Below are 14678 nucleotides of genomic sequence, written 5' to 3' on the forward strand. Positions count from 1 at the left end.
GCAGAAGCTATTATCAAGGCTCCAAGTGTTAAGTCAACTTTAAATCTAGAGGGTGTTCAAGGACTTGTCACCTGGGCGCTTGGAGAAGGTGTCATGCCAGCATGGGTCTTTATCAAAAAAATAAATAAACCACTTATCTCAAAAGTAGTGCTGCTATATGTTCCAGGCTTTGATGCACAACTATACATGTCACCGTTCTGTCTACTTGCTGGCCTCAAGGACTGTTGTAGAAATCCAATGCCAGTTTTAGCTCTTGAGTGAGTGGCATAAGTTCTCCAATTTGCAAATCACCACTACCTGATTTCATTGTATTTGTTGATATCCTGCAATTTTGCAATGCACCAATGGTAGATACAGTGGCTAAAGTTTTCATATTAAATCACCTTCTTTTCGTCATCTCACTGACCATTGTTCTTGTGATGCTTGTCACTGAGAGAAGCATTTCCTGGAAACCTCTACTAAAGTTGCTTCATTCATGAGTTTGTATAGCAATATAACCGCCACTTTGGACCTGGGCCATTCAAGATCTTTGACTGGCAATGTTCTCCATTTTCAATGAAATCACATCTGTCAGAGGATTGGTATACCTCTGAGTTTAAATTCTCTCTTCAGTAGCTGTACGTGAGCTAATCTATTTCTAATAAGAATACTCATTGAATTGTTCTCAACATGGCAGTTGTATACTAGATGGAATGCAAACAATTGATGCACTTTTGACGTGCAAACAAAAAAAGAAAATATTAGGAGATATCTTCAGCTGTTCGGACACCTGAAGAGACTACAAAACTAGGTTTTGCTACTTTATCCCATAGTTACTTAGATATCTATATTTGTTGGTTCTTTTATTGGATATGCACGTGATTTTTTTTTCCTCTTCTGAAAAAAAATTGAACATGTGTCGTGCATATGCTTGTGTCTTGGTTTCAGATGCTTTGATTATTCACCTCATAATTATTGATGATCCACAAACATGCTTATGCTTGCACACATGCAAAGCTCTCTCTCTCTCTCTTTCTCTCTCTCTCTTGTATATGTTTAAACACATGTTCATGCATGTGTGCTGACGCGTGTGTACACATGTTTGGGGAGGAGATGGAGTGTCGGTGTGCACCTCTGTGTTTGAATTATCTTGCTTGTGAGAGGAAATACATGTTTGTGCATTTTTATGATGTCTGGTTAGCTTATCTAAGCTTATGGGAGGTCCACACCCCTCTTTTTTTAATTTTAGTCCTATGCTACAGGAAGCAATGCCTTTATTCCCTTATGTAATTTTTGAAAGTGAGTTGTTCTGACTCAATTATCTTGCTGAAGCTACTGTATAAGAAATTTATGGTCCACCTATCTGTATTTCATGTTCAGAGAATGTGTTTACTTTAGAAAATCCAAAAGAATCTTCATTCCCAGCTTTATATTACACTCTAACAGACAAAGAGTTGGAAGAAAATGGATATTGTTGTACTCAACCAGGTCTTATCTCAACCGTTCCTGCCTCCTTAAGTTCCAGATTCTATGACATGCTTGCTGTTGACTGCGAGATGTGTGTCACAGTGAATGGCCTAGAACTTACAAGGGTGACACTGGTGGACAAAGAAAGAAAGGTTTTGCTTGATAAGTTGGTTAAGCCTTCTAATAATATTGTTGATTACAACACAAGGTTTAGTGGAATTACTTGTGAAATGCTCAATGCTATAACCACAACACTCACTAAGTGTGCATATAGCCTGCCCCCATTAACATATAGGCATCTCCATAAGGACTTTAGACTTCTTAATTTCTTTTATATTTTGTATATTTGCTTTGTACTAACCTTGTTTTGCAGAAGCACATCAAAGACATTGCTCTTCTCTCTTAGTTTAAGGAATTTGAATTTCAATCCAAGTCAAAACTTATAATAGCTGGATACCCATGAGAATATGTCCTTTCCAGCACTAGATTAGAAGGTATGAGTATTATATTTTCTTAGAGATTGCTTGTTTCATGTCATTTCTCTCTCTTATTTTCAAAATTTCACAAATGGGAACACAGATGGCACGTGCACCATTTTTATAAAAGGTGATTAAATCCTAAGTTGATAATTTGCATCAATGGCCATAGTCTGGATGTGAACAAAACTTAGGATTTTCATCTTTTATAGAATAACATTGGATCCACACTGGATCTTCTTTCAAAAAATCATCATATTTTCTAAATACTTTCTTCTTTTATCAGAGTTTAACTTAAAATTAACTCAAAATATATATCAGTGGCCATAGTCAGGATATATTGAGAGTTAATTTCATTTTAAACTCTATAAAGGCACCAAAATATGTTTTACTCTTTATGTGAATTTAAATATAGATTATTATATAATACATTCAATGACCATAGTCAAGGATGTATTATATTTTCAATATTATTTTAATTCATTTAAAGAATGAAATATGCTTTTCAAATTCAATTTCAAAATTCTTTAAATTCATTCATCATTTAGGATAGAATTACATCATGTTTTCAAAAATTCTTTTTCAAAATCCAAGTGATTTCCTTCAAATATCTTCTTCACTTCTCAAATCAATTTTTAACTCTTGTAAATTCAAATACCATCTTCAGATTCTAACTTTAAAATTCAAAGTCCAATTTGACTTTGGAATTTCAAATTCATTTCTATATTCAAAATTCAATTTCCAATTCAAAACCAAATTCAAATTCAATTCAACATCTCAAAATTCAATTTCAAAGTTCAATTTAACTTTGAAATTTATGATTCATCTTCTGATTCCAAATTTAAACTTCAAATTCGAAGTCCAATTTGACTTTGAAATTCATTTGTATATTCAAAATTCAAATTCTAATTCTAGTCAAATTTCAAAGTTCAAATCAACTTTGAAATTCCAAATTCATTTTCAGGATTCAATTTCAAAAATTTAAATCAAACATCTCGAAGTTCAATTTTAAAGTTCAATTTAAAACTTTGAAATTTCTGATTCATCTTCTGATTTCAAAAAAAAAAAATCAAGCTTTAAATCAAGTTCATCCTTTATTTTTCATTGAGCCTTGACTCTCAAAATTCAAAATCAAAGTTTTGAGATTGATTCTGAATCTCAAAAATCGATTTTTCCTAAAAGTTAAATTCAATCTGGGTTTTCAAAACCTAGATCCATCTTCAAAAATCCCAATTTGGACTTTCAAAATCCAATTCTAAAATTAGAACCCAATCCCACTTTGGATCCAGATTTCCAAAATTCAATCTCATCTTGGATTCCAGACTTCGGATCCAAACCCATTTAGAATTCTAGATCCAGAATTCAACTTCATTTTTGGATTCCAGACTTCAGATCCAATTCCATTTATGATTTATAATTTAACTTCATTTTTGGATCCTAGACTTCGGATTCAATTCCATTTAGGATTCAGACTTTGTATTCAAATTCCATCTTGGATCCCAGATTTCAAATCCAATTCCATTCCCAATTCCAGATTTCAAATCCAATTCCATTCCCAATTCCAGATTTCAAATCCAAATTTATCTTGATTTCCAGATTTCAAATCCAATTCCATTTTCAGATCCCATCTGGACTTCTCAAATCCATTTCTATTTTTAAATTCCATTTGGATTTCTCAAATCCAAATTTCATCCTGATTTCAAACTTTAAATCTGGAATTCAATTCCACTTCAAATTTCATCTGCTATCCTAAATCCAGGCTCAAAATTCAAATTCAAAGTCCATTTATTTTTCTCTCAGCTTCAAATCATTCTTTTTCAAGATTTATTTTCCCAAACTATCATTATTTCAAAGACTTAGAACTTCAAACATCTTTTCAGATCTATCTCAAGTTCTAAGTTAGATTCAACTATTCAAAAATCATTTCTTCATTTCCAATATCACATTCACTTCAGAAACACTTGAAAAATCTCAGATTTCCAAAAAGTGTTTTCTCAAAAGCATACATTTCTGCATTTACATTGCACAAGCATGATTCTCTGTGTATTTTTGACTTAGAATAAATTCTTAGATAATATTTAGGCAATGCAAAAGGCATAAACTCGATCCTTGGTTCGATTACCCCTGGTAAAGGCTCCAGGAACGGTCGAACCTCGTACCGACGAGCGAATCCCGTCTCCCAATTTTCCCGCAAATATTTCAAAACGGAGGTGAGTAATTTCCTAAAATATTTTCAAAATTAAGGTCAAGTGAGACCTTGCAAAAGAGTTCCTCTCTCTTCTTCATTTTCTCATTCTCTCTTCTTTTCTATCTTTAATTTCCCTTCAAAAGGGGAATAGAGGTTAGAAAGGCGAAGAGAAAGGAAAAGAAGAATGAGAGAAAAAAATTTGCAATGATCACAAGAACACATATATGCATGATTGAATCACTATGAATTTTTTTTTACTGCCTTAGAACACATATATGCATGATCGAATCACTATGAAGATTTTTTGACGGCTTTAGAACACATATATGCATAATTGAATCACTATGATTTTTTTTTCACAGCATTAGAACACATATATGCAAGATTGAATCACTATGAAATTTTTTTGACAGCCTTAGAACACATATATGCATGATTGAATCACTATTAAATTTTTTGACAGCTTTAGAACACATATATGCTTGATAGAATCACAATAAAAAAATTTTGACAGCTTCAGAACACATACATGCTTGATTGATTCACAATAGAAATTTTTTGACAGCCCTAGAACACATATATGCATGATTGAATCACTATAACTTTTTTTTTACAGCGTTAGAACGCATATATGCATGATTGAATCACTATGAAATTTTCTTGAAAGCCTTAGACCACATATATGCATGATTGAATCACTATGAAATTTTTTTGACAGCCTTAGAACACATATATGCATGATTGAAATACTATAAAAAAAAATTGATACCCTTAGAACACATATATGCATGATTAAATCACTATAAAAAAAAATTTGACAGCCTTATAACACATGTGCATGATTGAATCACTATGATTTTTTTTCACAGCTTTAGAACACATATATACATGATTTAATCACTATGAATTTTTTTTAAAGCCTTAGAACATATATATGCATGATTGAATCACTATGAATTTTTTTGACAGCTTTTGTACACCTATATGAATGATTGAATCAATATGAAACTTTTTTGACAGCCTTAGAACACCTATATGCATTATTGAATCACTACGATTTTTTTTTATAGCTTTAGAACACATATACGCAAGATCGAATCACAATGATTTTTTTTAAAGCCTTAAAACACAAATATGCATGATTGAATCACTAAGAAATTTTTTTGACATCCTTAGAAAACATATATGCAAGATTGAATCACTATGAAATATTTTTGACATCTTTAGAACGCAAATATGCTTGATTGAATCACTATGAAATTTTTTTGACAGCTTTAGGACACATATATGCATGATTAAATCACTATGAAATTTTTTTGACAGCTTTAAAACACATATATGCATGATTGAATCACTATAAAAAAATTTTAAGAGCTATATAACACATATATGCATGATTGAATCACTATGAATTTTTTGTGACACCTTTAAAACACACATATACATGGTTGAATCACTATGCTTTTTTTTTGTCAGCTTTAAAACACATATATGCATGATTGAATCACTATGAAATTTTTTTAAGAGCTTTAGAACACATATATGCATGATTGAATCACTATGAATTTTTTGTGACACCTTTAAAACACATATACATGGTTGAATCACTATGATTTTTTTTTGTCAAATTTAGAACATATATATGCATGATTGAATAATTATGAAAATTTTTGACAGCTTTAGAACACATATATACATGATTGAAGTACTATGAATTTTTTTTGACAGCTTTAGAACACATATATGCATGATTGAATCACTACGATTTTTTTTGACAGCTTTATAACCACATATATGCATGATTGAATCACTATAAATTTTTTTGACAGCATTAGAACACATATATGCATGATTGAATCACTATGGATTTTTTTTTAGAGCCATAGAACACATATATGCATGATTGAATCACTATGAAATTTTTTTGACAACTTTATAACACATATATGAATGATTGAATCACTATGATTTTTTTTTACAGCTTTAGAACACATATATGCATGATTGAATCACTATGATTTTTTTTGACAGCCCTAGAACACATATATACATGATCGAATCACTATGAAATCTTTTTGACGGCTTTGGAACACATATATGCATGATTGAATCACTATAAAATTTGTTTGACAGCCTTAGAATACATATATGCATGATTGAATCACTATGAAATTTTTTTGACAACCTTAGAACACATATATGCATGCTTGAATCATTATGAAATTTTTTTAACAGCTTTAGAACACATATATGCATGATTTAATCACTATGAAATTTTTTTGATAGCCTTAAAACACATATATGCATGAATGAATCACTGTGAAATTTTTTTGACAGCCTTATAACACATATTTGCATGAATGAATCACTATGAACGTGCAGGTACGCGGATTTCATCGCTCTGCCATAGCTTGAATCAGACTGCCGTTGATGGTTCGCTTGCCAACTGTCGATGCCATCTCCAATCCACAATCATCCAAGTGGTCTGGGAACATACGCGAGAAGGCGGTGAACCAAGAATAGTACCACCGAGGGAAGAAGGTACGAGACTGGATGACCCGATGATCTGGGGTTCCATCCCTTATTTGATAGAAGACATGATCCTTGGGAAAGATAGCATCGGGAGATTCGGATGCCATTGGAATGATACTGGTAAGAGAGGAAAAGAGTCAGATAGAATGCAGGACTTACGGATAGACTTTTGATGAGAGGAGGGATAGACATAATTTCCTGGAAATTTTGTAAAAAGATCAAGGGATTTTGAAGAAAGAATTTCCAGGTTTTTTAAAGAAAGATTGACACAAAAGAGAAAAGAACGTAGGTAAATGAGAAAATATACACCCGGGGTTTTTGAAAGAGGTTCGATATATATAGGAGAACACAAGGAAAACATCGCATAATCATAGCTGCACAAACAAGGATGCGCACACAGCACTCCCTAAAGGCTGACTCTAAATGCAATATTTGAAATGGCTTATAGGACCTTAATCCTAACTCTATAGTTCAGATCATCTGATTTCAATCAAGGTATGCCGATATACTAAAGCTGAAGCTCGAAGTACGTGGCATAAAAGATAATTCTCTGGTTCTAAGGTAATGGCTTCCCAACATCCTTGAGCACCTACCGATATACCTCGGACTATGGCCCTTAGGTACGTGGTAGGAGGGCGCGAACCCAAATATGTGGTCCAGTTGTGAGGCTCTCTCCCGAACTATGGTTCAGTGAGACAGCCCAGCAACGTGAAGACCGGGACAATATAGGTAGGGATGTTTTCAAAATATGATCAATATGCAAATAAAACCAGAAGGCTCTAATGCAAGTCCTAAGGAGATAGAATTTTAAATGAATAGAAGCATACACTTGCATACATTGTTTGCATTCAATCCCTAAAATTGAGGAGAGTTGTATTTAAGACCTAAGTCTAATGTGAGCATGGATAATCTCCTCAATATGGTCCTACCAAACCATACTTAGATCCTATATGAAAATAATGTCAGCTTAGGACAGAGTCTAGGCTCCTAAGGTTTGCATGGAAATGTAGCTGACATATATTAGAATAAAGACTTAGATTTATATGAAAGCAAAGAAAATGCATAATTCGACCAGACGAAGACGTGTCCCATCTCAGTCGCCAAAACTGTGATCATCGCAAAATTTTTCCTCTCTCTTGTGGTTTCTCTCTCTTCCTTCTCTTTTCCTTTTCTAACCTCTATTCTCCTCCTTTTTGAAGGGAGTGAAATAAAAGAAAGAAAAGAAAGAGAGAAGAGAAAAGAAAGAAAGAGAGAAAAGGAACTCTTTTGCGGGGTCTCACTTGACCTTGATTTGAAAAATATTTAAAAAATTACTCGCCTCCGTTTTGAAAATATTGCGGGAAAATAGAGAGACGGGATTCGCTCGTCGGTACGAGGTTCGACCGTTCCTAGCGCCTTTACCAGGGGTAATCGAACCGATGATCAAATTTATGCCTTTTGCTTTGCCTAAATATTATCTAAGAATTTATTCTAACTTTAAATGCACAAAGAATCATGCTTGTGCCATGCAAAGATGTATGCTTCTTTTAAAAAGATGTTTTGAAAATTTCCAAGTGTTCTGAGATGAACTTGGTAAGGGAATGAAGAAATGATTGAATCTAACTTAGAATTTGAGACAGATCAGAGAAATTCTAAGTCTTTGAAGTAAATCAGAGTTGGGAAAATAAATGAAAAAGACTGATTTGAAACTTTTGAAATGAAATTTCAAAGTCAGGAATGGACTTCGAATTTGAACTTTGGATTTAGGAAGGGAAATGAATACTTGAGATGGGATTAAATTTAGATTTTGAAGTTTGAAATTGGAATGGACTGAGAAAATCAAATGGTATTTTAGAATAGAAATGGATTTGGATTAGATCTGACAATGGAATTGAAATCTAGAATTTGGAATTGGATTTCGGATCCTAAACAGAATGGGATCCGAGATTTGGAATCTGAGATGGACTTGAGTTCTGGATCCTAGAATGGGTTTGGATCTGAAGTCTGAGATCCGAATGTAGAATTGGGTTCTGGATCCTAAGATGGATTTTGGATCTGAAGTCTGAGATCCAAGGTATAATTGGACTCTAGATCCTAAGATGGATTTGGATCTGAAGTCAAAGATCCAAGGTAGAATTGGTTCTGGATCCTAAGATGGATTTGGATCTAAAATCTGAGATCCGAAGTAAAATTGGATTCTGGATCCTAAGATGGATTTGGATCTGAAATCTGAGATCCAAAGTAGAAGTTGGATTCTGGACCCTAAGCTGGATTGGATCTGAAGTCTGAGATCCAGAGTAGAATCGAGTTCTGGATCCTAGAATGGATTTTTGGATCTATAATCTGAGATCCAAAGAGTGGAGATTTATACTTGGAAATCTGGATCCAAGTTGAGATTATGATCTATCTTTCGAATTTTGATTTGAGGTTTTTGAACCTGAATATAAATGAATTTCAAAGTCAAATTGGACTTTGAATTTGAAAGCTTTTTTTTTGGAATTTAGGAAATGAATCAAGAATCTCAAAGTTATATTGAACTTTGAATTTGATTGGAGTTTTAAATATAAAATGAATTTAAAATTTCAAAGTCAAATTGAACTTTGAAATCTGATTTTGAATTTGAATATAAAATGAATCTGAAATCTCAAAATTAAATTGAAGTTCAAGATTGAAAATGAAATAGAATTTAAAAAATGAAAGGATAAATTGGATTTTTATAAGAGTTGAAGATAGATTGAAGAAGATATTAATATCACTTGGAGTTTTTGGAAAAGGAATTTTGAAAATATGATGTAGTTTTATCCTAAATGATGAATGGATTTGAAGAATTTTGAAAATTGGTTTTTGAAAAGCTATTCCAATCTTTAAATGAGTTAAAATAAGATTGAAGATATAATACATCCTTGACTATGGTCATTGAATGTATTATATAATAATTTATATTTATGCTCAGGTGAAGAATGAAACACATTTGGTGCTTTTATAGAATTTAAAATGAAATTAATTCTCAATATACCCTGACTATGGCCATTGGTATATATTTTGAATTAATTTTAAGTTAAATTCTGATAAAAGAAGAAAATATTTGAGGAAATATGATGAATTTTGAAAACGGATCCAGTGTGGATCCAGTGTTATTTCGTAAAAGATAAAAATACTAAGTTTTGTCCATACCCTGACTATGGCCATTGATATGGATCATTAACTTAGGATTAATTTACCTCTTACGAAATGGTGCACGTGTCATTCGTGTTTCACCATTTGTGAGAATTTGGGAAATAAAGGGAAAGATGCATGAAAACAGGTAATTTGTGAGTTTATAATGCTCATTCATTCTACCTAAGACAGGAAATGTAAATTCTTATTCAAATCTAGCTATTACAACTTGAATCTGATTAAAAATTGAAAGAATCTCCAAGAAGATAGTTATTTTCGTGTATTTCCTGCAAAACACTTGATTAACATAAACAAACAGAGGAGAATTTGCATATATCATGTTGATTTCAAAGACACGAATTATGAAACATTTATATACTTATCTTATGTTTTAATACTCCAACAAAATAATGTAGGTGTTTCAAGGCATGGAAGGGTAGCCAAATGTATTTACATATACATATATATATATATAGATAACATGGAGGTAGAGGAATGTTTGATGTAAACAAGGTGCTGCAGTGTAAATGCCTACAGAGTTGTGGCTTGTTGGGGATAAAGTTTAGGTGTTAGATGTGCTGTGAGAAAATGACCTAAATGATGTGCACCTAGTACAACACAGTCATATCTGCTGAAATGACCTGTAGGTGGCAGGGGGCTGTGCTATAAACACAAAGAGTTTTAGCAGTGGGTTTAGTGCAAACAGCGTGCACAGGTGACAGTAAGTGAGGTCTGGGTTGGGTGATTGGATGGCAAGCATGATGGGTTATGCCAATATTGAAGGGTTTTTTTGACAATGGGAATCGGGCTAGAGAAATAACCTTGAGCAATGAGGAAGATATACAGCTGTATGCTGGGGATGCCCGACGGGCATGAGATGAGGGATACACAGCAATGTTAAACCTTTCTAGAAGGAGGGGCACAGTGGTGCAGAGCACTGCTATAGGCATAGGAAGATTTCAACAATATCAATTAATGTTGTAAACATCAAAGAGAAAAAAAAAATGATGTGAGAAACGATACTTGATACTAGCACAAGAAACCGATGGCCAAAAATATAATGATAATAGATGTTATCAACAAAGGAGGGATTGCCTTATAGAAATAATCTTTAAAGTAATTTAAAACCAGGTGGCAGCTCATCAACACTCTGTAAAAAAAAAATTTATGTATCTATCACCTTTTGGGTAATGCATATCCTGTAATCCAACGTATACTGAGTTATGTATATACAGGAAACAGCTGTGCAGTGAATGGTATGTTTAGGGACATGTAGAGAAGACATCGACAGTTAGGGAGTGATTGAGAGATGACGAAGTACTAAGGTAGGACAGCAATGGTGATCACGAATGCTGTGGATGCCAAGTATGAGATGCCAAGGCATTAATTAATGCAATAACATAAAAGAGAAAAAAAAAATATTACACTGTGGATGCTGTGTGATGAACACATAAGTGTATAAAAAGATGCCAATGCTAATTCTACTGTGCACTCGATATGGGTATTGAGAATGAAGGGATGGCAGGTTGATCAAGTACCAAGGAAGGCGGCCACAGAGACATTGTAGCTGATGTATGTACAATGGCATGACTGGGTTGGAGCAACTGTAGAAGATGGAAGAGCTGGAAATGGCGAATGACAGGCAAATAACAGGGCAAACACTGATAGTAAGTGTGCTTTGCAGGGGTGTCTCAGTGTGTTTTATCAAGTTGGCCCAATGTTCCACTTGAGAAGCCAAACGAATCAATCTAATAGCTATTAATGCATGATGAAGAAGCTTTATAAAGCTAAAGCATCGTTCATGCGAAAATCATAAGGAATTTTAGTGATGTGGTCTGAAATGTTCACTATGGGGACACCTGCGTGAGTTAATATTTGCAACTCTTGAAGGTTACCCGACCTTTAACAATGTACCTGCCGATCTCAGCAAAACACCCAACCTGTTGGAATCATCCTTATTAGCGGGAAAACACACGCCAATGTCACTCTTCGTTTTTTTTTTTTAGAAGATGTATAGCCTTAATTTAGGCCACTTCTTGGTGACCAGATTTTCCCCACCTTAGGTCTGTAGTACATCTGTCTCCATAGGCAACGAAACATCACTTTTCCTGTTTTTTTTTTTTTTTCAGGGCCAGAACAAAGTATAGTCCCGGAAGATGCTCCTCATTACGATGATCAAAGAAGATCAACATTAGTGTGAATCCAAACAGTCAAGCATGAGAAAATCAAATATTGACAAACAATTGAGATGCTCACAGTCTTGTGATAAGAGATGAGGAATAGTAATGCTGTAACCTATGCGAAAATGAGAGATGAACCACATGATTTTGATTCCTATATACAGAAATGGCTACAGAACAGCCATTTAGGTCAAAAAGCCAAGAAGCAATGGTTGCTCTTTTTTTTTTAAGGAATGCAAAGTGTGACCTGCAAAATTATTTTGTTTTTTTTTTTGTACACATTGGTATATGGGATGGGAAAATGATTCCATAACCCCGAGCTGGAGGCTGAAGATGCAGTTGGTGCTAATATGCAGAATCCTCCACAGGAAAATATTAACCATCCATAGTATTGCCATTTGTAGGGTAAGCTATGTTGTCATAGGATGCTTAGAGTTCATATGGAATTCTCTCCTTCAAACTAAGAGTGGATTGATGCTTACCTTTTATGTGGCGATTACCAAAGCTCAACAGCCGAACGATTATAACCCAGACAGTCAGAAAAGCAGGAAATGAAGCAATGTGACAAAAATGAAAGAGACACAGTGCGATAAATACATTAACCAGATAATGAAATGATGATGCAACTACTATAAAGAGAATACATAGTTCATTGAAGAATGACAACAAATGAAATAGGTCAGATATGTTTGCAAGTAAAACGAGAGATCAGCGGAGGATCGTTGCAAAAAGGGTCTGATCTAGGACCAGATCAGATTCCACTCTGTAAAGGTAAAATGTGACTATGAGTAAAAGACTCTGTTACTGACCTATCGCAATGTAGAGGAGATTCATACGACAAAAGAGATACAGGTAATGAATTGAAAGAGGTTGATAACAGGGTAAACTAAGATACTACACGAATCATGAGATGTTAATATGATTCACCTGGCAAATGGTATTCTAAAAAAAAAGAAAAGAAAGGAAAAGAAGAGAAGAAGAAAAAAATGGAAACAACACCCGGTAAGGTCAATTATACCAAGTCTTATAACCCTGATGATGCCAATCAAAAGGCATTGAAGTGATTGCCAAATGCATCATCAGCGTTGTTAAAGGCAGGGTGATAATATGAACACATTCAGGGAGCAGGAACAAACGAGAAAGGAGGAAAATACAAAAAAAAAAAAAAGAGAGAAAAAAAAAAAAACGAAAAATGAAAATGAATTTGGCCTTATCAAAATGAAAATCCGAAGAGATATGATTAGTCCGGAGAGAGTAAAACATGGGTTCAGAATCCCTATCAGTTCTTTGCAAACAAGGAGTAAGAATGAATCGGGAATTAAAACCAGCCGAAAAGAAAACAGAAGAAAGAAAAAAAAAATTGAAATAGTAAACTACGAAGGGAACAGAGAAAGCATAATGTCAGAATGTATTCATTCTTTTCTATTTTGCTTGTCTATAATCCAATTTGTTATATACAAATTGGTATTACAGAGAGTGCGTCAATGGGTTAAACAGAGATCGAAAGAAGGAAGAAAGAAAAGGAATGCAATTAAATTTATAAAAGCAATGGATGATACAAAGAGAATAGAGGATAGGATAGATGGCTTACCGTGACCTGCTGTTATGGCTGGGCATGGGAGCGCTTTTGGTGATCCAAAGGGAGGCCTGGATAGAGCCGGCTTTTCTGCAGGGGAGGAGGAAGCGGGAAAACTGGAAGGAGAGGCCTACTGGCTTCCTTTCGCTTGCAGGCACCTTGGAAGAGGGAGCGAAGACGATTGTTGGTAGTAGAAAAGAGTGAGAATGGGTGGATGCGAGGAAAAATCCGATGCCTCTGGGATCCTGGAGGGGCTCTTCTTAAAGGAAGAGTGGAAGGTTCCGGGGGGTGGAGGTTGGTTGCGGATGAATGAAGGAGGGGAGCTCCCAGATGATCGAGGGTGGAGAAGGGAAATCCGCGAAACTGTGGCCATTGTGAAATTTCCTCTTTTTCAAAAAAAAGGGTTCCTTTACAATGACTTTTCAAAAAAAGTGGTTTTTAAGGAGAAGTTTTTAGCAAAAACAAGTTTCAAAGCGGATTTTTGAACAACATATTTCCTGATTTTTTTTTGTGTTATTTTTTTCTATTTTTTTGTATTTTTGGAATAAAATCCTAAAGTTCGTGAGAAAACAAAGATTAAAACTAATTTTTTTGTGTTTTTGCGAAAAAATATTTACAAAAGGGAATTTTTTCTGAGAATTTAAAAGCTATTTTGAGAAAATTTCTTCAGAAACGGGTTTGGACCCAAGTTTTGAGGAAATGTTCGAGTTTTAAACCTCGAATTGAGAAATACCATTTGACGGATCCAAACGGATACCGGATGAACTGTCTGAGCTTTTCAAAAGGTTATTTTGGAAATTTTGAGAATTTGTTTTTGAACATTGGACAACGAGGCTCAAATTTAGATCTTTTATCTGGATCCGGATCTGAAATTGAGTCAGATATATAAAATAAATTTAATTTCAATAAATCTTGAGAAATAAAGTGGAATTTAGATTTAAAATTGACTCAATTACCCAAAAAAATGAAGATAAAGGGAAAAAGGGGAATATTTACAAACTTTTGAAAAATTTGGGGTGTTCACAGATGCCCCTCTTTGCTACTAAGCCGGTTGAAAGCCGAGATTAGTGGCAAAGAAACACTCCAAATTTTGAAGAATGCCCCAGTTAGCCGTCCTAAACTGGGTGTGGAAGAATTATGGCTTT

The sequence above is a fragment of the Nuphar pumila genome, chromosome 12, assembly GCF_984573655.1.
Source record: "Nuphar pumila chromosome 12, dmNupPumi1.hap1.1, whole genome shotgun sequence".
Classification (NCBI taxonomy): Eukaryota; Viridiplantae; Streptophyta; class Magnoliopsida; order Nymphaeales; family Nymphaeaceae; genus Nuphar; species Nuphar pumila.